We start from the raw sequence: 25187 nt of genomic DNA on the forward strand, positions 1-25187 counted from the left end.
GGGGGCAGACTCTCTCTCTTCGCCCAGGCTTGGGCAAGAGATGTCCAGGATCCCTGGGCATTGGAAATTGTGTCCAAGGGTTATCTTCTGGAATTCAAAACCTCTCCCCCAAAAGGGAGATTTCATCTTTCACTTTTATCTGCAAACCAGATAAAGAGAGAAACATTCTTACATTGTGTTCAAGACCTCCTAGTTATGGGAGTGATCCACCCAGTTCCGCAGGAGGAACAGGGACAGGGCTTTTATTCAAATCTGTTTGTTGTTCCCAAGAAAGAGGGATCATTCAGACCAATCTTAGATCTCAAGATCTTAAACAAATTTCTCAGAGTCCCATCCTTCAAGATGGAGACTATTCGAACCATCCTTCCTATGATCCAGGAGGGTCAATACAGGCACTACCAGTTTGTGACTCTTCCCTTCGGGTTGGCCACGGCACCAATAATCTTTACAAAGGTTCTAGGGTCCCTTCTAGCGGTCCTAAGGCCGCGGACTATAGCAGTAGCCCCTTACTCAGATGACATTCTGATACAGGCGTCGACTTTTCAAGTTTCCAGGTCTCACACGGACATTCTTCTGGCATTTCTGAGGTCGCATGGGTGGAAAGTGAACGAAGAAAAAAGTTCTCTATCCCCTCTCACAAGAGTTTCCTTCCTAGGAACTCTGATAGATTCTGTAGAAATTAAGATTTACCTGACAGAGGCCAGGTTGTCAAAACTTCTAAATTCCTGCTGTGTTCTTTATTCTACTTCTCGCCCTTCAGTGGCTCAGTGTATGGAAGTAATCGGCTTAATGGTAGCGGCAATGGACATAGTGCCGTTTGCCCGCCTACATCTCAGACCGCTGCAACTCTGCATGCTCAGTCAGTGGAATGGGGATTACACAGATTTGTCCCCACTAGTAAATCTGGATCAAGAGACCAGGGATTCTCTTCTCTGGTGGTTATCTTAGGTCCATCTGTCCAAGGGTATGACCTTCCGCAGGCCAGATTGGACAATAGTAACAACAGATGCCAGCCTTCTGGGCTGGGGTGCAGTCTGGAACTCCCTGAAGGCTCAGGGCTTGTGGACTCAGGAGGAGACACTCCTTCCGATAAACATTCTGGAACTAAGAGCGATATTCAATGCTCTTCAGGCGTGGCCTCAGCTAGCTGCGGTCAGGTTCATCAGATTTCAGTCGGACAACATCACGACTGTATCTTACATCAACCATCAAGGGGGAACAAGGAGTTCCCTAGCAATGTTGGAGGTTTCAAAAATAATTCTATGGGGAGAGGTTCACTCTTGCCATCTATCAGCTATCCATATCCCAGGAGTAGAGAACTGGGAGGCGGATTTTCATCCGGGGGAGTGGGAACTCCATCCTGAGGTGTTTGCACAGTTGATTCAACTTTGGGGCAAACCAGAACTGGATCTCATGGCGTCTCGTCAAAACGCCAAGCTTCCTTGTTACGGGTTCAGGTCCAGGGATCCCAAGGCAGCGCTGATAGATGCTCTAGCAGTGCCTTGGTCTTTCAACCTGGCTTATGTGTTTCCACTGTTTCCTCTGCTCCCTCGTCTGATTGCCAAGATCAAGCAGGAGAGAGCTTCTGTGATTTTGATAGCTCCTGCGTGGCCACGCAGGACTTGGTACGCAGATCTGGTGGACATGTCTTTCCACCTTGGACTCTGCCTCTGAGGCAGGACCTTCTACTTCAAGGTCCCTTCAAACATCCAAATCTAATTTCTCTGGGTCTGACTGCTTGGAGATTGAACGCTTGATTTTGTCAAAACGTGGTTTTTCCGAGTCAGTCATTGATACCTTAATTCAGGCTCGAAAGCCTGTCACCAGGAAAATCTATCATAAGATATGGTGTAAATATCTTCATTGGTGTGAATCCAAGGGTTACTCATGGAGTAAAGTCAGGATTCCCAGGATATTGTCTTTTCTCCAAGAAGGATTGGAGAAGGGATTGTCAGCTAGTTCCTTAAAGGGACAGATTTCTGCTCTGTCTATTCTTTTGCACAAGCGTCTGGTGGATGTTCCAGACATTCAGGCGTTTTGTCGGGCTTTAGTTAGAATCAAGCCTGTTTTTAAATCTGTTGCTCCGCCATGGAGTTTAAATTTAGTTCTTAAAGTTCTTCAAGGGGTTCCGTTTGAACCTCTGCATTCCATAGATATCAAGCTTTTATCTTGGAAAGTTCTGTTCTTGGTAGCTATCTCTTCGGCTCGAAGAGTTTCAGAGTTATCTGCCTTGCAGTGTGATTCCCCTTATCTGATCTTCCATGCAGATAAGGTAGTTTTGCGTGCCAAACCTGGGTTTCTTCCTAAGGTGGTATCCAATAAAAATATCAATCAAGAGATTGTTGTTCCATCACTGTGTACTAATCCTTCTTGACGTGGTTCGTGCTTTAAAGTTTTATTTACAAGCTACTAAAGATTTTCGTCAAACATCTGCATTGTTTGTTGTCTACTCTGGACAGAGGAAAGGCCAAAAGGCTTCAGCAACTTCTCTTTCTTTTTGGTTAAGAAGTATAATCCGCTTAGCTTATGAGACTGCTGGCTAGCAGCCTCCTGTAAGAAATACAGCTCATTCCACTAGAGCGGTGGCTTCCACATGGGCTTTTAAAAATGAGGCTTCTGTTGAACAGATTTGTAAGGCGGCGACTTGGTCCTTGCTTCATACTTTTTCTAAATTCTACAAATTTGATACTTTTGCTTCTTCGGAGGCTATTTTTGGGAGAAAGGTCTTACAGGCAGTGCTGCCTTCCGTTTAAGCGCCTTTCTTGTTCCTTCCTTCATCCGTGTCCTATAGCTTTGGTATTGGTATCCCACAAGTAATGGATGAATCCATGGACTGGATACACCTTACAAGAGAAAACAAAATTTATGCTTACCTGATAAATTTATTTCTCTTGTGGTGTATCCAGTCCACGGCCCGCCCTGTCATTTTAAGGCAGGTGTTTTTTAATTTTTAAACTACAGTCACCACTGCACCCTATAGTTTCTCCTTTCTCTTGCTTGTCTTCGGTCGAATGACTGGGAGGTGGCAGTTAGGGGAGGAGCTATATAGACAGCTCTGCTGTGGGTGATCCTCTTGCAGCTTCCTGTTGGGAAGGAGAATATCCCACAAGTAATGGATGAATCCGTGGACTGGATACACCACAAGAGAAATAAATTTATCAGGTAAGCATAAATTTTGTTATTATGTAACTCCTTCGTTTTTAGGTGTAATATAGTTTTGTTGTCTTGTTTTAAATAATGTTCTTCCAGTTCCAGGAACTCAGAAACTCTCTTGGTCCACATTGTTAGATGTGGGGTCTCTTTGCTTTTCCAATTCTTAACTATTAGAAATTTAACACTATTAGTCATAATAAAAAATAGTTTAAGGTAGGGTTTAAATTTAATCTTAGGGTGTTTGTTCAAAAGCCAGATTAAGGGGTCTAGTGGTATCTGTGTTTCTAGGATTTTCTCAATCTCCTTTATCACCTCTCTCCAAAAGTCTTGGATAGCAGAACACCACCACCATATGTGAGCCATTCCGCTCCCCACATGACCACAGCGCCAAAAAGTGTTGTTAGCTTTAGAATACATTTGATGAATTCTGCAAGGGGTATAATACCATCTATGTAAGATTTAATAAATATATATATTGCTTTCATGTAATTGGCAAGAGTCCAAGAGCTAGTGACGTATGGGATATACAATCCTACCAGGAGGGGCAAAGTTTCCCAAATCTCAAAATGCCTATAAATACACCCTTCACCACACCCACAATTCAGTTTTTCAAACTTTGCCTCCTATGGAGGTGGTGAAATAAGTTTGTGCTAAGATTTCTACGCTGATATGCGCTTCTCAGCATTTTTTGAAGCCTGATTCCTCTGAGTACAGTGAATGTCAGAGGGATGTGAAGGGAGTATCACCTATTGAATGCAATGGTTTTCCTCACAGGGATCTATTTCATAGGTTCTCTGTTATCGGTCGTAGAGATTCATCTCATACTTCCCTTTTCAGATTGACGATATACTTTCATATTCCATTACCTCTACTGATAACCGTTTTAGTACTGGTTTGGCTATCTGCTATATGTGGATGGGTGTCTTTTGGTAAGTATGTTTTCATTACTTAAGACACTCTCAGCTATGGTTTGGCACTTTATGTATTTATATAAAGTTCTAAATATATGTATTGTACTTATATTTGTCATGATTCAGGTTTTCAGTATATTTCCTTTTGCAGACTTTCAGTTTCATATCTGGGAAATGCTTTTTTATGATAATTTATTTCTTACCTGAGGTATAGTCTCTTTTTCAAATTGACTGTCTTTTAAATTCGCGGGCAGAATTAGGCTCGCAAGGGCGTAAACTGCCAAAGTTTATTGCGTCATTCTTGGCGCAAGATTTTTTTGGCGCAAAGTTACGTTAATTGACAGCAAATTTGTCATTTCCGGAGTCCTTCACAAGGTTGCGTCATCTATGACGTGAGTGTGTTGTTTCCGGACATTTTTGGCAGCAAAAAATATTTTTCTGTTTGTTGTGCGTCATACTTGGCGCCAAATATTTTCATTATTTAAGACCCCATTCCATGCCTCTTGCCTTTTTTCTATGTCAGAAGGCTATGATGCTGTTTGCATTTTTTTCCCATTCCTGAAACTGCCATATAAGGAAATTGATCATTTTGCTTTATATGTTGTGTTTTTCTCTTACATTTGCAAGATGTCTCAATCTGATCCTGTCTCAGAAATCACTGTTGGAACCCTGCTGCCTGATAACAGTTCTACCAAAGCTAAGTGCATTTGTTGTAAACTTGTGGAGATTATACCTCCAGCTGTGGTTTGTAATAGTTGTCATGATAAAATTTTACATGCAGAAAATGTATCCATCAGTAGTAGTTCATTACCTGTTGCTGTTCCCTCAACATCTAATGCACAAGATATACCTGTAAATTTAAAAGAAGTTATTTCTGATTCTATTCAGAAGGATTTGTCTGCCATTCCGCCTTCTAATAAACGTAAAAGGTCTTTTAAAACTTCTCATAGAGTTGATGAAATTTCAAATGACCGGCAACATACTGATTTATCCTTCTCTGATGAGGATCTATCTGATTCAGAAGATCCTGCCTCAGATATTGACACTGACAAATCCTCTTATTTAAAATGGAGTATATAATTTTTTTGTTAAAAGAAGTGTTGATTACATTAGATATGGAGGAAACTAGTCCTCTTGATATTAAAACTAGTAAACGTTTAAATTATGTTTATAAACCTCCTGTGGTAATTCCAGAGGTTTTTTTATGCTATTTCTGATATGATTTCTAAAGAATGGAATTGGCCTGGTACTTCTTTTATTCCTTCTTCAAGGTTTAAAAATTGTATCCTTTGCCAGCAGTTAGATTGGGGTTTTTGGAAAAGATCCCCAAAGTTGATGGGGCTATCTCTACTCTTGCTAAACGTACTACTATTCCTACGGAAGATAGTACTTCTTTTAAAGATCCTTTAGATAGGAAACTTGAATCTTATCTAAGGAAGGCTTATTTATATTCAGCTCATCTTCTTCGGCCTGCAATTTCTTTGGCTGATGTTGCAGCTGCTTCAACTTTTTGGTTGGAAACTTTAGCGCAACAAGTATCGGATCATGATTTGTCTAGCATTGTTAAGTTGATTCAACATGCTAATAATTTCATTTGTGATGCCATTTTAGATATCAAAATTGATGTTAAATCTATGTCTCTAGCTATTTTAGCTAGAAGAGCTTTGGGGCTCAAATCTCGGAATGCTGACATGACTTCTAAGTCCAGATTGCTATCTCTTTCTCCTGTTAAGTGTAGTCAGTCCACGGGTCATCCATTGCTTATGGGATTATAACTCCTCCCTAATAGGAAGTGCAAGAGGATCACCCAAGCAGAGCTGCTATATAGCTCCTCCCCTCTACGTCATATCCAGTCATTCTCTTGCACCTAACTAAAGATAGGACGTGTGAGAGGACTGTGGTGTGTTAAACTTAGTTTTTATTTCTTCAATCAAAAGTTTATTTTAAACGGCACCGGAGTGTGTTGTTTGTTCTCAGGCAGCATTAGAAGAAGAATCTGCCTGAGTTTGTCTATGATCTTAGCGGTCGTAACTAAGATCCACTTGCTGTTCTCGGCCATTCTGAGGAGTGAGGTAACTTCAGAACAGGGGATAGCATGCAGGGCCCACCTGCAAGGAGGTATGTGCAGTAAATTATTTTCTAAGGAATGGAATTGACTGAGAAAATACTGCTAATACCGATGTAATGTAAGTGCAGCCTTAAATGCAGTAGTAGCGACTGGTATCAGGCTGATATGTATGTATGTATACTCTGAGGTATTTCTGGGGAATGGAATTTCACTAAGAAAATACTGTCAATATTAAAGTAATATTTGAGCCTGCACTGCAGTGAAAGCGACTAGCAGCAGGCTTATTAATAACACTTCATAATTTTCAATTTTTAAAACGTTTACTGGCATGTTAATCGTTTTTTCTGAGGTACTTGGTGATAAAACTTTATGGGCATGATTTTTACCACATGGCTGTCGTTTTTTTCTGAATAAATACAGTTTTCTGAGCTTCCCCACTGTTGTAATATGATTGGGAGGGGCCTATTTTAGCGCTTTATTGCGCGGTAAAAATTTAGTCACAGTAATCCTATTTCTTCCTCCATGATCCAGGACATCTCTACAGAGCCCAGGGGTCTCCAAAACTAGTTTTGAGGGAGGTAATCAGTCACAGCAGACCTGTGACAGTGTGTTTGACTGTGATAAAAACGTTTATTATTTCAACTGTTATCCGTTTTTGGGTATTAAGGGGTTAATCATCCTTTTGCTGGTGGGTGCAATCCTCTGCTAACTTTATACATTTTCTGTTAAAATTTGGTTGTTTTAACATATTTGGTTCATTGTTAATTCAACTGTGTCACATTTTTATGTTTCTTAAAGGCGCAGTAGCGTTTTTTATATAGCTTGTAAATTTATTTAAAAGTTTTTTCCAAGCTTGCTAGTGTCATTGCTAGTCTGTTTAAACATGTCTGACACAGATGAATCTGTTTGTTCACTATGTTTAAAGGCCAATGTGGAGCCCAATAGAAATTTGTGCACTCAATGTATAGATGTTACTTTGAATAAAAGTCAAACTTTATATGTTAAAAAAATATCACCAGACAACGAGGGGGAAGTTATGCCAACTAACTCTCCTCACGTGTCAGTACCTTCGCCTCCCGCTCAGGAGGTGCGTGATATTGTGGCGCCAAGTACATCAGGGCGGCCCATACAAATCACTTTGCAAGACATGGCTAATGTTATGACTGAAGTACTATCTAAATTGCCAGAATTAAGAGGTAAACGCGATCACTCTGGGGTAAGAACAGAGTGCGCTGATAATAGTAGAGCCATGTCTGATACTGCGTCACAATTTGCAGAACATGAGGACGGAGAGCTTCATTCTGTGGGTGACGGATCTGATCCAAGTAAACTGGATTCAGACATTTCAAATTTTAAATTTAAGCTTGAGAACCTCCGTGTATTACTAGGGGAGGTATTAGCGGCTCTGAATGATTGTAACACGGTTGCAATTCCAGAGAAAGTATGTAGGCTGGATAAATATTTTGCGGTACCGGTGTGTACTGACGTTTTTCCTATACCTAAAAGGCTTGCAGAAATTGTTAACAAGGAGTGGGATAGACCCGGTGTGCCCTTTTCACCCCCTCCTATATTTAGAAAAATGTTTCCAATAGACGCCACCACACGGGACCTATGGCAGACGGTCCCTAAGGTGGAGGGAGCAGTTTCTACTATGGCTAAGCGCACCACTATCCCGGTGGAGGATAGCTGTGCTTTTTCAGATCCAATGGATAAAAAGTTAGAGGGTTACCTTAAGAAAATGTTTGTTCAGCAAGGTTTTATATTACAACCCCTTGCATGCATCGCGCCTGTCACTGCTGCGGCGGCATTCTGGTTTGACTCTCTGGAAGAGACCCTTAGCACAGCTCCATTGGATGAGATTATGAACAAGCTTAAAGCCCTTAAGCTAGCTAATTCATTTATTTCTGATGCCGTAGTACACTTAACCAAACTTACGGCTAAGAACTCCGGATTTGCCATTCAAGCGCGCAGAGCGCTGTGGCTTAAATCCTGGTCAGCTGATGTGACTTCTAAATCTAAATTGCTTAATATTCCTTTCAAAGGGCAGACATTATTCGGGCCCGGCTTGAAAGAAATTATCGCTGACATTACTGGAGGTAAGGGCCATGCCCTGCCTCAAGACAGGGCCAAACCAAAGGCTAAACAGTCTAATTTTCGTGCCTTTCGTAACTTCAAGGCAGGAGCAGCATCAACTTCCTCCGCTCCAAGACAGGAAGGAACTGTTGCTCGTTACAGGCAGGGCTGGAAACCTAACCAGTCCTGGAACAAGGGCAAGCAGGCCAGAAAACCTGCTGCTGCCTCTAAGACAGCATGAAGTGAGGGCCCCCGATCCGGAAACGGATCTAGTGGGGGGCAGACTTTCTCTCTTCGCCCAGGCTTGGGCAAGAGATGTCCAGGATCCCTGGGCGTTGGAGATCATATCTCAGGGATATCTTCTGGACTTCAAAGCTTCTCCTCCACAAGGGAGATTTCATCTTTCAAGGTTATCAGCAAACCAGATAAGGAAAGAGGCGTTTCTACGCTGTGTACAAGACCTCTTACTAATGGGAGTGATCCACCCAGTTCCGCGGTCGGAACACGGGCAAGGATTCTATTCAAATCTGTTTGTGGTTCCCAAAAAAGAGGGAACCTTCAGACCAATCTTGGACTTAAAGATCCTAAACAAATTCCTAAGAGTTCCATCGTTCAAAATGGAAACTATTCGAACCATCTTACCCATGATCCAAGAGGGTCAGTACATGACCACAGTGGATTTAAAGGATGCCTACCTTCACATACCGATTCACAAGGATCATTACCGGTATCTAAGATTTGCCTTCCTAAACAGGCATTACCAGTTTGTAGCTCTTCCCTTCGGGTTAGCTACGGCTCCAAGAATCTTTACAAAGGTTCTGGGCTCTCTTCTGGCGGTACTAAGACCGCGAGGCATAGCGGTAGCTCCGTACCTAGACGACATTCTGATACAAGCGTCAAGTTTCCAAACTGCCAAGTCTCATACAGAGTTAGTTCTGGCATTTCTAAGGTCGCATGGGTGGAAGGTGAACGTAGAAAAGAGTTCTCTATTGCCACTCACAAGAGTTCCCTTTCTAGGGACTCTTATAGATTCTGTAGAAATGAAAATTTACCTGACGGAGGACAGGTTATCAAAACTTCTAAATGCTTGCCGTGTCCTTCATTCCATTCAACAGCCGTCAATGGCTCAGTGCATGGAGGTAATCGGCTTAATGGTAGCGGCAATGGACATAGTACCATTTGCGCGCCTGCATCTCAGACCGCTGCAATTGTGCATGCTAAGTCAGTGGAATGTGGATTACTCAGATTTGTCCCCTCTGCTAAATCTGGATCAAGAGACCAGAGATTCTCTTCTATGGTGGCTTTCTCGGCCACATCTGTCCAAGGGGATGCCCTTCCACAGGCCAGATTGGACGATTGTAACAACAGACGCCAGCCTTCTAGGTTGGGGCGCAGTCTGGAATTCCCTGAAGGCTCAGGGATCATGGACTCAGGAGGAGAGACTCCTTCCAATAAACATTCTGGAATTAAGAGCAATTTTCAATACTCTTCTGGCTTGGCCTCAGTTAGCAACTCTGAGGTTCATCAGGTTTCAGTCGGACAACATCACGACTGTGGCTTACATCAACCATCAAGGAGGAACAAGGAGTTCCCTAGCGATGATGGAAGTCTCAAAGATAATTCACTGGGCAGAGTCTCACTCTTGCCACCTGTCAGCGATCCACATCCCAGGCGTGGAGAACTGGGAGGCGGATTTTCTAAGTCGCCAGACCTTTCATCCGGGGGAGTGGGAACTTCATCCGGAGGTGTTTGCCCAACTGCTTCATCATTGGGGCAAACCAGATCTGGATCTCATGGCGTCTCACCAGAACGCCAAGCTTCCTTGTTACGGATCCAGGTCCAGGGACCCGGGAGCGGTGCTGATAGATGCTCTGACAGCACCTTGGGTCTTCAACATGGCTTATGTGTTTCCACCTTTCCCGATGCTTCCTCGATTGATTTCCAGGATCAAACAGGAGAGAGCATCGGTGATTCTAATAGCGCCTGCGTGGCCACGCAGGACCTGGTATGCAGATCTAGTGGACATGTCGTCCTGTCCACCATGGTCTCTGCCTCTGAGACAGGACCTTCTGATTTAGGGTCCTTTCAAACATCCAAATCTAATTTCTCTGAGGCTGACTGCATGGAGATTGAACGCTTGATTCTATCAAAGCGTGGATTCTCGGAGTCAGTGATTGATACCTTAATACAGGCTAGGAAACCTTTTACCAGGAAAATTTACCATAAAATATGGCATAAATACTTATATTGGTGCGAATCCAAGAGTTACTCATGGAGTAAGGTTAGGATTCCTAGGATATTGTCTTTTCTACAAGAAGGTTTAGAAAAGGGTTTATCTGCTAGTTCGTTAAAGGGACAGATTTCAGCTCTGTCTATCCTTTTACACAAACGTCTGGCAGAAGTTCCAGACGTTCAGGCTTTGGCTAGGATTAAGCCTGTGTTTAAGACTGTTGCTCCGCCGTGGAGCTTAAACTTAGTTCTTATCGTTCTGCAAGGTGTTCCGTTTGAACCCCTTCATTCCATCGATATCAAGCTGTTATCTTGGAAAGTTCTGTTTTTAATGGCTATTTCCTCGGCTCGAAGAGTCTCTGAGTTATCGGCCTTACATTGTGATTCTCCTTATCTGATTTTTCATTCAGACAAGGTAGTTCTGCGTACTAAACCTGGGTTCTTACCTAAGGTAGTCACTAACAAGAATATCAATCAAGAGATTGTTGTTCCATCATTGTGCCCTAACCCTTCTTCAAAGAAGGAACGACTTTTGCACAATCTGGACGTCGTCCGTGCCCTGAAATTTTATTTGCAGGCAACTAAAGATTTTCGTCAAACTTCTTCCCTGTTTGTCGTTTATTCTGGACAGAGGAGAGGTCAAAAAGCTTCGGCTACCTCTCTCTCTTTTTGGCTTCGTAGCATAATACGTTTAGCCTATGAGACTGCTGGACAGCAGCCTCCTGAAAGGATTACAGCTCATTCTACTAGAGCTGTGGCTTCCACTTGGGCCTTTAAGAATGAGGCCTCTGTTGACAGATTTGCAAGGCTGCAACTTGGTCTTCACTTCACACTTTTTCAAAATTTTACAAATTTGACACTTTTGCTTCTTCGGAGGCTGTTTTTGGGAGAAAGGTTCTACAGGCAGTGGTTCCTTCCGTGTAAAGATCCTGCCTGTCCCTCCCATCATCCGTGTACTTTTAGCTTTGGTATTGGTATCCCATAAGTAATGGATGACCCGTGGACTGACTACACTTAACAGGAGAAAATATAATTTATGCTTACCTGATAAATTCATTTCTCCTGTAGTGTAGTCAGTCCACGGCCCGCCCTGTTTTTTACGGCAGGTCTAAATTTTAATTAAACTCCAGTCACCACTGCACCCTATAGTTTCTCCTTTCTCGTATGGTTTCGGTCGAATGACTGGATATGACGTAGAGGGGAGGAGCTATATAGCAGCTCTGCTTGGGTGATCCTCTTGCACTTCCTGTTAGGGAGGAGTTATAATCCCATAAGTAATGGATGACCCGTGGACTGACTACACTACAGGAGAAATGAATTTATCAGGTAAGCATAAATTATATTTTCTTTCCAAGGTAATAAATTATTTGGTTCTCAGTTGGATTCAATAATTTCAACTGTTGCTGGGGGAAAGGGAGTTTTTTTGCCTCAGGGTAAATCTAAAGCTTTTAACCGTTTTCGTTCCTTTCGACAAAATAAGGAACAGAAACCTAATCCTTCCCCCAAGGAATCTGTTTCCAATTGGAAGCCTTCTTCAAATTGGAATAAATCCAAGCCATTTTATGAGATCAAAGCCAGCCCCCAAGTCTGCATGAAGGTGCAGCCCTCATTCCAGCTCAGCTGGTAGGGGGCAGATTCAAATTTTTCAAAGATGTTTGGATCAATTCGGTCCAAAATCATTGGATTCAGAGTATTGTCTCTCAGGGGTACAGAATAGGATTCAGAGTAAGACCACCTGTGAGAAGATTTTTTCTCTAACGCATTCCATCAAACCTAGTAAAGGCTCAGGCTTTTCTGAAGTTTTTTTTCAGAGTTATCAGGGGTACTCATGCCAGTTCCGTTTCAGGAACAGGGTCTGGGGTTTTATTCAAATCTATTCATTGTCCCAAAGAGAGAAAATTCATTCAGACCCGTTCTGGATCTAAAGATTTTGAATCAATATGTAAGAGTACCAAGTTTCAAAATGGTGACTAAGGACTATTCTGCCTTTTGTTCAGCGAGGGCATTATATGTCCACAATAGACTTACAGGATGCATATCTTCATATTCTGATTCATCCGGATCACTATCAGTTCCTGAGATTCTCTTTTCTAGACAAGCATTACCAATTTGTTACTCTTCCTATTGGCTTAGCGACAGCTCCAAGAATCTTTTCAAAGGTTCTCGGTGCCCTACTCTCTGTAATCAGAGCGCGGGGTATTGCGGTGTTTCCTTATTTGGACGATATCTTGGTACTCGCTCAGTCTTTGCGTTCTGCAGAATCTCACACGAATCAACTAGTGTTGTTTCTTCGAAGATATGGTTGGAGGATTAATTTACCAAAAAGTTCTTTGATTCCTCAGACAAAGGTAACCTTTTTAGGTTTCCAGATAGATTCAGTGTCTAACAGACAAGAGACGTTTGAAATTGGTTGCAGCCTGTCGGAACCTTCAGTCTCACTCATTCCCTTCAGTAGCTATGTGCATGGAAATTTTTGGTCTCATGACTGCAGCCTCAGACGCGATCCCCTTTGCTCGTTTTCATATGAGACCTCTCCAGCTTTGTATGCTAAACCAATGGTGCAGGGATTATACAAGGATATCACAATTAATATCCTTAAATCCCAATGTTCGACTTTCTCTGACTTGGTGGTTAGATCACTATTGTATAATTCCAGGGGCCTCTTTCGTTCGTCCAACCTGGACTGTGATCACAACAGATGCAAGTCTTTCAGGTTGGGGAGCTGTTTGGGGATCTCTGACAGCACAAGGAGTTTGGAAATCTCAAGAGGCGAGATTACCAATCAATATTTTGGAACTCCGTGCAATTCTCAGGGCTCTTCAGTTTTGGCCTCTGTTGAAGAGAGAACCATTAATTTGTTTTCAGACAGACAATATCATAACTATGGTATATGTCAATCATCAGGGTGGGACTCACAGTCCTCAAGCTATGAAAGAAGTATCTCATCTAAACAAAAAACTTCCCAGGTACCTTTCCAGGTCCAGGGATCCTCAGGCGGAAGCATTGGATGCGTTGACACTTCCTTGCTTATATTTTCCCGCCTCTAGTTCTTCTTCCAAGAGTGATCTCCAAAATCATCATGGAGCAATCGTTTGTGCTGCTGGTGGCTCCAGCATGGTCTCACAGGTTTTTGCGTATCTTGTTCGGATGTCCAGTTGCCAACCTTGGCCACTTCCATTAAGGCCAGACCTTCTATCTCAAGGTTCGTTTTTCCATCAGGATCTCAAATCATTAAATTTGAAGGTATGGAAATTGTACGCTTAGTGCTTAGTCATAGAGGTAAATCTGTTTCTAGAAAGATTTATTATCGAGTTTGGAAGGCTTACATTTCATGGTGGTGTTCTCATAAATACTTTTGGCATTCTTTTAGAATTCCTAGAATTTTACAGTTTCTTCAGGATGGTTTGGATAAAGGTTTGTCTGCAAGTTCCTTGAAAGGACAAATCTCTGCTCTTTCTGTTTTATTCCACAGAAAAATTGCTAAACTTCCTGATATTCACTGTTTTGTACAGGCTTTGGTTCGTATCAAGCCTGTCATTAAATCAATCTTTCCTCCTTGGAGTCTTAATTTGGTTTTGAAGGCTTTACAGGCTCCTCCATTTGAGCCTATGCATTCTTTGGACATTAAACTACTTTCTTAGAAAGTGCAACAGGAAAAAACGGCTACAGGGCTACAGACCTACTTAATCCCATGAATGAAAGGGGACAGCATAAATAAAGTTGTAAAAGTAAAAAGGCTTTATTGTGTAACACTAAAAACAAGTAGAGCCGTAGCTCAAAACAGCATATACTGACAAAAGGGGTAACAGTGCAGCACTGTTACCCCTTTTGTCAGTGTATGCTGTTTTGAGCTACGGCTCTACTTGTTTTTAGTGTTACACAATAAAGCCTTTTTACTTTTACAACTTTATTTATGCTGTCCCCTTTCATTCATGGGATTAAGTAGGTCTGTAGCCCTGTAGCCGTTTTTTCCTGTTGCACTTTGTACTTTCATCACGCCTGGACAGAGGCGTGTCGGCTGGGCTCCCTACTTCCGGATTTTCTACACAGTCTGCACGGAGGAGCGGAACGGACGTGACACACTGTTACCTCTCAGACACGCTGAAGTGACGCTGCTCAGTGAAAGGACCCCGGACCCTCGCAGGAACGGTAAGCGCCACACTAGTGGAACTTTCTACTTTCTTAGAAAGTGTTGTTCCTTTTGGCCATCTCTTCTGCTAGAAGAGTTTCTGAATTATCTGCTCTCTCTTGCGAATCTCCTTTTCTGATTTTTCATCAGGATAATGCAGTTTTGCGGACTTCATTTAAATTCTTACCTAAGGTTGTGAATTCTAACAACATTAATAGATAAATTGTTGTCCCTTCTTTGTGTCCTAAGAATTCTTTGGAGAGATATTTACATTCTTTGGATGTGGTGAGAGCTCTGAAATATTATGTTGAAGCTACTAAAGATTTCAGGAAGACTTCTAGTCTATTTATTATCTTTTCTGGTTGCAGGAAATTTCAGAAGGCTTCTGCCGTTTCTTTGGCATCTTGGTTAAAGCTTTTGATTTATCAAGCTTATTTGGAGTCTGGTAAAGCCCCGCCTCAGAGAATTACAGCTCATTCTACTAGATCAGTTTTCACTTCTTGGGCTTTTAAGAATGAAGCTTCAGTTGATCAGATTTGCAAAGCAGCAACTTGGTCTTCTTTGCATACATTTACTAAATTCTACCATTTTGATGTATTTGCTTCTTCGGAATCAGTTTTTGGTAGGAAAGTTCTTCAGGCAGCTGTTTCAATTTGATTCTTCTGCTTATGATTTAAGTTTTTCCTTTTATTTTTGAGAATAAACTTATATTTGGGTTGTGGATTAATTTTTTTCACCGAATGGCTGTTTTTATTTTGTCCCTCCCTCTCTAGTGACTCTTGCGTGGAGTTCCACATCTTGGGTATTGCTATCCTATACGTCACTAGCTCATGGAATCTTGTCAATTACATGAAAGAAAACAGAATTTATGAAAGAACTTACCTGATAAATTCATTTCTTTCAAATTGGCAAGAGTTCATAAGGCCCACCCCCTTTTTTATGGTGGTTATGATTTTTTTGTATAAAGCACAATTATTTCCAAATTCCTTTGTTGATGCTTTTTACTTCTTTCTTTATCACCCCACTTCTTGGCTATTCGTTAAACTGAATTGTGGGTGTAGTGAGGGGTGTATTTATAGGCATTTTGAGGTTTGGGAAACTTTGCCCCTCCTGGTAGGATTGTATATCCCATACATCACTAGCTCATGGACTCTTGCCAATATGAAAGAAATGAATTAATCAGGTAAGTTCTTACATAAATTATGTTTTATTTAACCTTGCTTCCTAGGGGTCCATTTATGAAGCAGCGGATGCTGCTTCCGACCCACTCCGCTTCAGGTCCGCCTGAAGCAGAAGTTAAGAAGCAGCGGTCCTAAGACCGCTGCTCCTTAACTCGTCCGCCACCTCTGAGGTATATCGAATACGATCAGGTTGATTGACACCCCCTAGTAGCGGATTGGCCGCGAATCTGCAGGGGGCAGTATTGCACCAGCAATTCACAAGAACTGCTGGTGCAATGATAGATGCCGACAGCGTATGCTGTCGGCATTTATCGATGTGCGGCGGACATGATTCGCTAAAGCAGATCATATCTGTCCGCATCATGGTAAATATACCTCCTAGCCTTTGCAAAGCTCTTACTCCTAAATTTAAGAAGTTAAAGGGACATGAAACCCAAATGTTTTCTTTCATGATTTAGAAAGAAGATGCAATTTTAAACAACTTTCTAATTTACTTCTATTATCTAATTTGCTTCATTCTCTTTATATCCTTTGCTGAAAAGCATATCTAGATGGGCTCAGTAGCTGCTGATTGGTGCTGCACATAGATGCCTCGTGTGATTGGCTCACCCATATGCATAGCTATTGCTTCAACAAAGGATATGTAACGAATAAAGCAAATTAGATAATAGAAGTGAATTGGAATGTTGCTTAAAATTGTATTATCTATCTGAATCATGAAATAAAACTTTTGGGTTTAGTGTCCCTTTAATGTGAGCAATGCACCATTTTAAAAACATAACACAATTTTATTTTTCTCTGCAGCTAATTTGCAATGAAATATATTATAAAACTTTAAAAAATTACTTTAATCTCCAGTTAATCAACACATTGCAATTTAGTTAGTGCTTTAGTGTAAATTCTTAATTTAAAATTAAATTTCATTTCAAAATGACCTGCAGAAAAATATTCATTAAAAAATTATCATCGCAGAAAGTGAAAAAAAGTTCTGCCTCTGGGCCTGGATGATATCTTGTTTCTGGTGCCATATTTCTTTTAGCTAGATCTCTTTTGGATCCTCTGTTGTCCACTCTTTGTACCCTCGAGTGGAAAGTGAATCTGGATTGATCATCTATGAAAGTTTTTCTGACAGTTCAGAAAATCTTACGTGCTTGCTTCCACAGGCTCCGTTTGAGCCTATGCATTCAGTTGATATGAGTTGTTCTTCTGGAACGTTTTATTTCTCCTCTTTTTCTCTTCTGCTTTCGGCTCTACAATGTGATTCTCCCTTCCTTATTTTTCATGTGGATAAGGAGGTTAGGAAGTTGGGATTTCTTCATAAGGTAGTGTCTAATCGCAACATCAAGCAAGAATTTGTTCCTTCCTTTTGTCCTAGCCCTTCTTCTCAGATGGAATATTTGTTGCACAACCTGGATTGGTGCGTGCGCTAAATAGTTATCTGCTAGAATTTATAGATGTTGGCATTCTTCTCTCCTAATCGTTGTTTTCGCTGGTAAGCTTAAGGGTGAGAAGGCCTCTTCTACTTCTCTTTCTCTCTGGTTAAGAAGTGTTATCCGGTTAGCTTATGAGACAACTGGACAACAGCCTTCTGAGAGATTTACGGCTCTCTCCTCTAGGGTTGTCTCTTCTTCCTGGGCTTTCAAAAATTAAGCTTCTAGGGAGCAATTCTGCAAGGTGGCCACTTAGTCCTCATTGCATTCCTTTTCAAAAATGTTGATTTTTTTTTTCCTCGGCTGAGGTTTATTTTGGGAGACAAGTTCTTCAAGCGGTGGTGCCTTCTGTTTTAGGTCCGCCTGTCTTGTTCTCCCTCCCTTTCATTCTGTGTCCTCTAGCTTGGTTATTGGTTCCCACTAGTAATTGGAATGAAATTGTGGATTCTCCATGCCATTGGAAAGAAAATAAAATATATGCTTACCTGATAAATTTCTTTCCTGGCATGGAGAGTCCACAACCCGCCCTTAATTAATTTTAAGACGGCTGTTTTTTTGTACAAACATCAGCCACCTCTACATCCTTGAGTTATCTTCTTTTTCCGTTTTCCTTCGGGCGAATGTCTGGGGATTATGGGTAAGGGAAGTGACACCTAACAGCTTTACTGGGGTGTTCTTTGCTGCCTCCTGCTTGCCAGGAGTTGAATTCCCACTAGTAATTGGAATGAAATTGTGAACTCTCCATGCCAGGAAAGAAAGAAATGTATCAGGTAAGCATAAATTTTGTTTTCTTATGGATACAGAATGGGTTTCAGATAAAGGCCTCCAAGGGGAAGGTTTCTTCTGTCCCATGTTCCAAAGAACCATGTGAAGGTTAAAGCCTTTTTTCATTGTTTTCAGGAACTAGAACTCATGTGAGTAATAGTTCCAGTGCAGATTCAAAGGCAATGTATGTCCACAATAGTTTTAAAGGATGTTTAACTTCATATCCCTATTCACAAGGATCATCTTAATTTCCTTCAATTTACTTTCAAAGACAAACATTTTCAGTTTGTAGCTCTTCCATTTGGTTTTCGTTCTTCTCCTATAATTTTTACGAAGTTTCTGAGATTGCTCTTGTTTGTAATTTGAGCCCAATATATTTTGGTGGTTTCTTACCTGGATAATATCTTGGTACAGGCACTATCTTTACCTTTAAAGGACCACCCAATGCAGTAGAATTACATAATAATTAAGTACATAATTAAAAGACAAAGCAATAGGACCTACTCTGAATTTCAAATAAGCTGTAGATTTTTTTTTCTGGTAAATTTTATTTTTTTGGCCCATTTTCCAGCCCCCTGTATCATGTGACAGACATCAGCCAAACACAGACTACTATACGTATACCCTGTGAGCCTGCGCACATGCTCAGTGTGAATATAAATTAAAATTTGACAATGGAAGTAAATTGGAAAGTGTCTTAAAAATGCATGCACTATCTGAATCAAAAAAGTTTATTTTGACTTAAGTGTCTCTTTAACAATATCTCATACAAAACAACCTTTGTTAGGGCTGGAGAAGTCAGCATGCCAAAAAGCTTTCTATCTCCTCATACTGCAATCTCCTTTCTAGGGTTCATTATAGTATTGATGACTCTTTCCTTGATATATCTAAGAAGAAAATTGCACTCAACCTGTGTGAAACTTCAGTCTCTCTCCAATCTTACTGAAGCTTTTTGCATAGAAAGTCCTAGGTCTAAAGATTGCTGCATCTCCATTTGTACGGTTTTACATGAGACCTCTTCTGTTATCCATGATACGTCAGTGGTTCAAGGACTACGTTCAGATTCCTCAAAGTTTTTTTTTTTTATCTAGCTGCATGGAATTCTCTATCCTGGTGGATAGAGAACCAGTCCATCCCTCAAGGAGTATCTTTTGTCAGTCCAATCTTGACATTAAATACAACAGACACAAGCAAGTCTGTAGGATTGGGGTGCAGCATGGGGGACCAAGAGAGCACACACAATTTTGGTCTCCTCAGGGAGTGAGGTTACCAATAAACATCTGAGAACTCTGTGCTATCTAAAAGGCTCTCCAGAGCTGACGTCTCCTGAAAAAGAGACTTTCCTTCATTTCCGATCAGACATTGTAACAGCAGTGGCATATATCAATCACTAAGGCGAAACTTGCCGTTCTATAGTGATGAAGGAAGTCTCCCATATTCTATTTTGGGCAGAAAAAAAATCTTTGCATGATTTCTGCTATTCATATTTAAGGGGTAAAAGATTGGAAAGCATATTATCTGAATTGTTAATCTCTTCATCTGGGGGAATGGGCTTTACATCTGGAAGCGTTCATTTAGATTGTTGAACAATGGGATCTCCCAGAGATAGACCTTATGGCTTCTCGTTTGAACATCAAACTTTATAGGTATTTCTTCTACAAGAAATGACGAGTCCACAGATTTCATCCTTACTTGTGGGATATTAACCTCCTGCTAAGGGGAAGTGGCAAAGAGCACCACAGCAGAGCTGTATATATAGCCCCTCCCTTCCCTCCATCTCCAGTCATTCTCTTTGCCTGTGTTAGTTTAGATTCTTCAATCAAGAAGTTTTTTATTTTAAAATAGTGCCAGAGAGTGCTATTTTCCTCAGGGGGAAATCGTTAGTCTATTGCTTCGCAAGGAGAAGTGGAAACATATTTTTTTCTGCCCTGATATTTATGATCTTAACAAAACATTATCTAAGATCCATAATGGTTCCCACAACGTAGCTGAAGGTATGTGTGAGAAAATCTTCAGTGTGGAGACCGGTGTCTTGCTACAAGCAACTTTGAGGTATGTGCAGTCTTTTATTTTCTGGGGAGACTTGGTATACCAGAACAGGCTGACATTGTCCCCTATAGGGGGAAGGGTAAGGAGTATGCACTAACAAAAATATTTGTGTATCTGAAATCCCTTTATTAATTTATTAATTATTAATTTATTAATGATTAATTCATGGCCTGATGTTGATAGAAGGGCTTATGTATGGGATTGACGCTGGGAAACTTAAGCGGTTTATGGATGAATGCAGGGGTTTGGTTTGCATTAGGATCGCATGGTTTTTTCTTTTACTTTTTATGGCAGGCATGTTTGTTTGGACCCATGCGGGTCCTAGTCACAATTCAGTACGCCCACTGCGGTGGGCAGGGCCTATTTTCTCGGGCTCCGTCGCGCAATCTTCATTGCCATCGCATAGCTGAACAGAGGCTGGAGACCTAAGTTTGCTGCACTCGATAAAGTCCTATCTATATACCGGACATCTGAGTTCATTTCGGGGGCAGGTAGGCCAACAAATTGTCTAAATAAAGTGTTTATAAAATTTATAGTCTGAGTGTTATATTGTGTTTTGGGCTTATCCTGCAAGTGGATGCAATATTAAAGGGACACTGTACCCAAAAAAAATTCTTCGTGATTCAGATTGGGCATGAAATTTTAAGCAACTTTCTAATTTACTCCTATTATCAAATTTTCATCATTCTCTTGGTATCTTTATTTGAAATGCAAGAATGTAAGTTTAGATGCCGGCCCATTTTTGGTGAACAACCTGGGTTGTCCTTGCTGATTGGTGGATAAATTCATCCACCAATAAAAAAGTGCTGTCCAGAGTACTGAAACCAAAAAAAAGCTTAGATGCCTTCTTTTTCAAATAATTATAGCAAGAGAACGAAGAAAATTTGATAATAGGTGTAAATTAGAAAGTTGCTTAAAATTGTATGCTCTTTCTGAATTACAAAAGAAGAAATTTGGGTACAGTGTCCCTTTAAGGAGCCTTTTGAGATACATTAAAACAGTTTTTTCTGGCTAAAAAGCGTTTTTGCAGGTTTCAGTAAAATAGTTGCGCTTTTATAATTTAAAGGTGCAGTACAATTTTTTTGGTGCAAGATGGAGACCATTCGCTCAATTTTACCAATGATTCAGGAGGGTCAATATATGACTACCGTGGACTTGAAGGATGCATACCTGCATATTGCTATCCACAAGGATCATCATCAGTACCTAAGGTTTGCCTTCCTAGACAAGCATTTTCAGTTCGTGGCTCTTCCCTTCGGGTTGGCCACAGCACCCAGAATCTTCACGAAGGTTCTAGGTTCCCTTCTTTCAGTTCTCAGACCGCGGGGCATAGCAGTGGCACCTTATCTGGACGATATTCTGATTCAGGTGTCGACTTATCATCTAACAAAGTCTCATACAGACACAGTGTTAGCATTTCTGAGATCTCACGGATGGAAGGTGAATCTAGAAAAGAGTTCACTAATTCCACAGACAAGGGTTCCCTTCCTGGGGACTCTAATAGATTCTATAGACATGATGATTTTTCTGACGGAGGTCAGAAAGTCAAAGATTCTAAATGCATGCCGAGCTCTTCAGTCCAATCTTCGGCCATCAGTGGCTCAGTGCATGGAGGCAATTGGATTGATGGTGGCGATAATGGACATCATTCAGTTTGCTCAATTTCATCTCAGACCACTGCAACTGTGCATGCTCGGACAGTGGAATGGGGATTATGCAAATTTATCTCCTCAGATAAATCTGGACCAGGTGAACAGAGACTCTCTTCTTTGGTGGTTGTCGCCGGATCATCTGTCCCAAGGGACGTGTTTCCGCAGACCGTCGTGGGTGATAGTGACGACGGACGACAGTCTACTAGGCTGGGGTGCAGTCTGGAATTCCCTGAAGGCTCATATTGTTTGGACTCAGGTAGAGTCTCTACTTCCAATCAACATTCTGGAAGTGAGAGCAATATTCAATGCGCTTCAGGCGTGGCCTCAACTGGCTTCGGCCAAATTCATCAGATTCCAGTCGGACAACATTAAGACTGTGGCTTACATCAATCATCAGGGAGGAGAAGGAGTTCCTTAGCGATGACAGAAGTATCCAAGATAATTCGGTGGGCGGAGGCCCACTCTTGTTATCTATCGGCAATCTACATCCCAGGAGTGGACAACTGGGAGGCGGATTTTCTAAGCCGACAGACTTTTCATCCGGGGGAGTGGGAACTCCATCCGGAGGTATTTACCTCACTGATCCTCAGATGGGGCAGACCGGAGTTGGATCTAATGGCGTCTCGACAGAATGCCAAGCTCCCAAGATACGGATTCAGGTCGAGGGATCCTCAGGCCGAACTGATAGACATCTTGGCAGTGCCTTGGTCATTCAACCTAGCTTATGTGTTTCCACCGTTTCCTCTCCTTCCCCGGGTGATTGCTCGGATCAAACAGGAGAGAGCTTCAGTAATTCTAATTGCGCCTGCGTGGCCACCCAGGACTTGGTATGCAGATCTGGTGGACATGTCCTCCCTGCCTCCGTGGAAACTTCCAGTGAGACAGGGCCTTCTCATTCAAGGTCCTTTCCAACATCCAAATCTAATTTCTCTGCAACTGACTGCTTGGAGATTGAACGCGGGGATTCTCTGATTCGGTCATAGATACTTTGATTCAGGCCCGTAAGCCTATCACTAGAAAGATCTATCATAAGATATGGCGTAAATATCTTTTTTGGTGTGAATCCAAGGGCTACTCATGGAGTAAGGTTAGGATTCCCAGGATTCTGTCTTTTCTCCAAGAAGGATTGGAGAAGGGGTTATCAGCAAGTTCCTTAAAGGGACAGATCTCTGCTTTATCAATTTTGCTACATAAACGTTTGGCGTACGTTCCAGACGTTCAGTCTTTTTGTCAGGCTCTAACCAGAATTAAGCCTGTGTTTAGACCAATTGATCCGCCCTGGAGTTTTAGTCCTTAGTGTTCTTCAATGGGTTCCGTTTGAACCTATGCATTCCATAGATATTAAGTTATTATCTTGGAAAGTTTTGTTTTTGGTTGCTATTTCTTCTGCTCGTAGAGTTTGAGCTTTCAGCGTTACATTGTGATTCGCCTTATCTTATCTTGCATTCTGATAAGGTGGTTTTACGTACCAAACCTGGTTTCCTTCCTAAGGTTGTTTCTAATAAGAATATTATTCAGGAAATCGTTGTTCCTTCATTATGTCCTAACCCTTCTTCTAAGAAGAAGCGTAGGTTACATAACCTGGACGTGGTCCGTGCTCTGAAGTTTTACTTGCAGGCGACTAAGGATTTCCGTCAATCATCTTCATTATTCATTGTTTTTTCTGGAAAGCGTAGGGGTCAGAAAGCTACGGCTACCTCTGTTTCTTTTTGGCTGAAGAGTATCATCCGTCTGGACAGCAGCCTCTTGAAAGAATTATGGCTCATTCTACTAGGGCTGTGGCTTCCTCATGGGCATTTAAAAACAATGCTTCTGTTGAACAGATTTGCAAGGCTGCAACTTGGACGTCTCTTCACACTTTTTCCAAATTTTCCAAATTTGATACTTTTGCTTCTTCTGAGGCTGGTTTTGGGAGAAAGGTTCTTCAAGCAGTGGTGCCTTCTGTTTAGGTTCCTGTCTTGCCCCTCCCTTTCATCCGTGTCCTGTAGCTTTGGTATTGTATCCCACAAGTAAGTAAGGATGAAATCCGTAGACTCGTCATATCTCGTAGAAGAAAAGTAAATTTATGCTTACCTGATAAATTAATTTCTTCTACGATATGACGAGTCCACGGCCCACTCTGTCATTTTTAAGACAGATTTAGCTTATATTTTAATTTTTATTAACTTCAGTCACCTCTGCACCTTTGGCCTTTCCTTTCTCTTCCTAACTTCAGTTGAATGACTGGAGGTGGAGTGAAGGGAGGGGCTATATATATAAAGCTCTGCTGTGGTGCTCTTTGCCACTTCCTGTTAGCAGGAGGTTAATATCCCACAAGTAAGGATGAAATCCGTGGACTCGTCATATCGTAGAAGAAATTAATTTATCAGGTAAGCATAAATTTACTTTTTGCAAGATACAGGGATAGCAGAACTTGGCATGCAGCTCTGATTCTGTCATTTTGCCCTCTGTGGCCTCTTTCACTAAGGCTCAACCTTCTATCTCAAGGTCATCAAGATCTGAGTCTCTCAATTTAAAGGCTTTGTGATTGAACACTTCATTCTGAAGCAGAGAGGTTTTTCAGATGAGGTTGTAGAGACCTCAATCCAAGCTAGAAATCATTTTAGAAGAAAATATAACATGATATGGAAAATTATTTTCTATTCTAGTGGGAGAAGATTCAATTTTTTCAGTTAGGTTTGGATAAGGGTTTATCCGCAAGCTCTTTAAAAGATTAGATTTCAGCTCCATCTGTGTTTCACAAAAAGATTGCAATTTACCTTATATTAAAAAAAAATTTCATGCCTTAGCTAGAATTTGTCCTGCTATAAAGCCAATCTCTCCTCTATGGAACCTAAATTTGGTTCTTCAAATATTACAGATTTCTCTTTGAGTCAGTGGGGCATATTTATCAAGCTCCGTATGGAGCTTGATAAATATAACCTGTCCGCCAGTTCCGGAAATCAACCTGATCGGGTTGATTGACACCCCCCTATGGCGGCCCATTGGCCGCGAGTCTGCAGGGGGCGGCGTTGCACCAGCAGTTCTTGTGTGCCGTATTCAGCGAGGTCTGGTAGACCTGATCCGCACTTGATAAATTGAGGCCAATGTATTCTTTAGATATCAAGTATCTTTCTTTCTTGGAAGGTTCTTTTTCTACTAGTAATTTCAACAGCTAGAAGAATATCCGAGTTATCAGTTCTTTCCTGTGATCCCCCTATCTTATTTTTTTACCAAGATCAAGCGGTCTTAAAGGACTAGGTTTTTTATTTTTCGGATAATAGTAATCTAGAGATTGTAGTTCATTCTCTCTTTGCTTCTTCTTAAGTAGCTTTAGGTAGGAAGGTTTTCTAGGCAGCAATGTCTGAGAAAATAAAGCAGGCATCTATTTTCCAAGCATTTTTGCCCCACCCAACATTACTTTTGGACTCCACAGCTTGGGTATAAGTTTCCAATCTTTATAGATCGTGGATTCTCACCTCCTTATAAAATAAAACAAAATTTATGCTTACTGGCTAAATTAATTTTTTTCATGGTGATGAGTCCATGAGCCCCACCCAATTAAAAT

The 25187-nt window shown here is 41.3% G+C and overlaps 1 protein-coding gene across 1 annotated transcript in view; it reads left to right on the forward strand.

The window, feature by feature from the left end:
* Positions 1 to 25187, forward strand: part of LOC128654399 (cyclic AMP-dependent transcription factor ATF-7) — a 193278-nt gene that overhangs the window by 83963 nt on the left and 84128 nt on the right. The gene's annotated exons all lie outside the window — the stretch shown is intronic.

The sequence above is a fragment of the Bombina bombina genome, chromosome 3, assembly GCF_027579735.1.
Source record: "Bombina bombina isolate aBomBom1 chromosome 3, aBomBom1.pri, whole genome shotgun sequence".
NCBI lineage: Eukaryota > Metazoa > Chordata > Amphibia > Anura > Bombinatoridae > Bombina > Bombina bombina.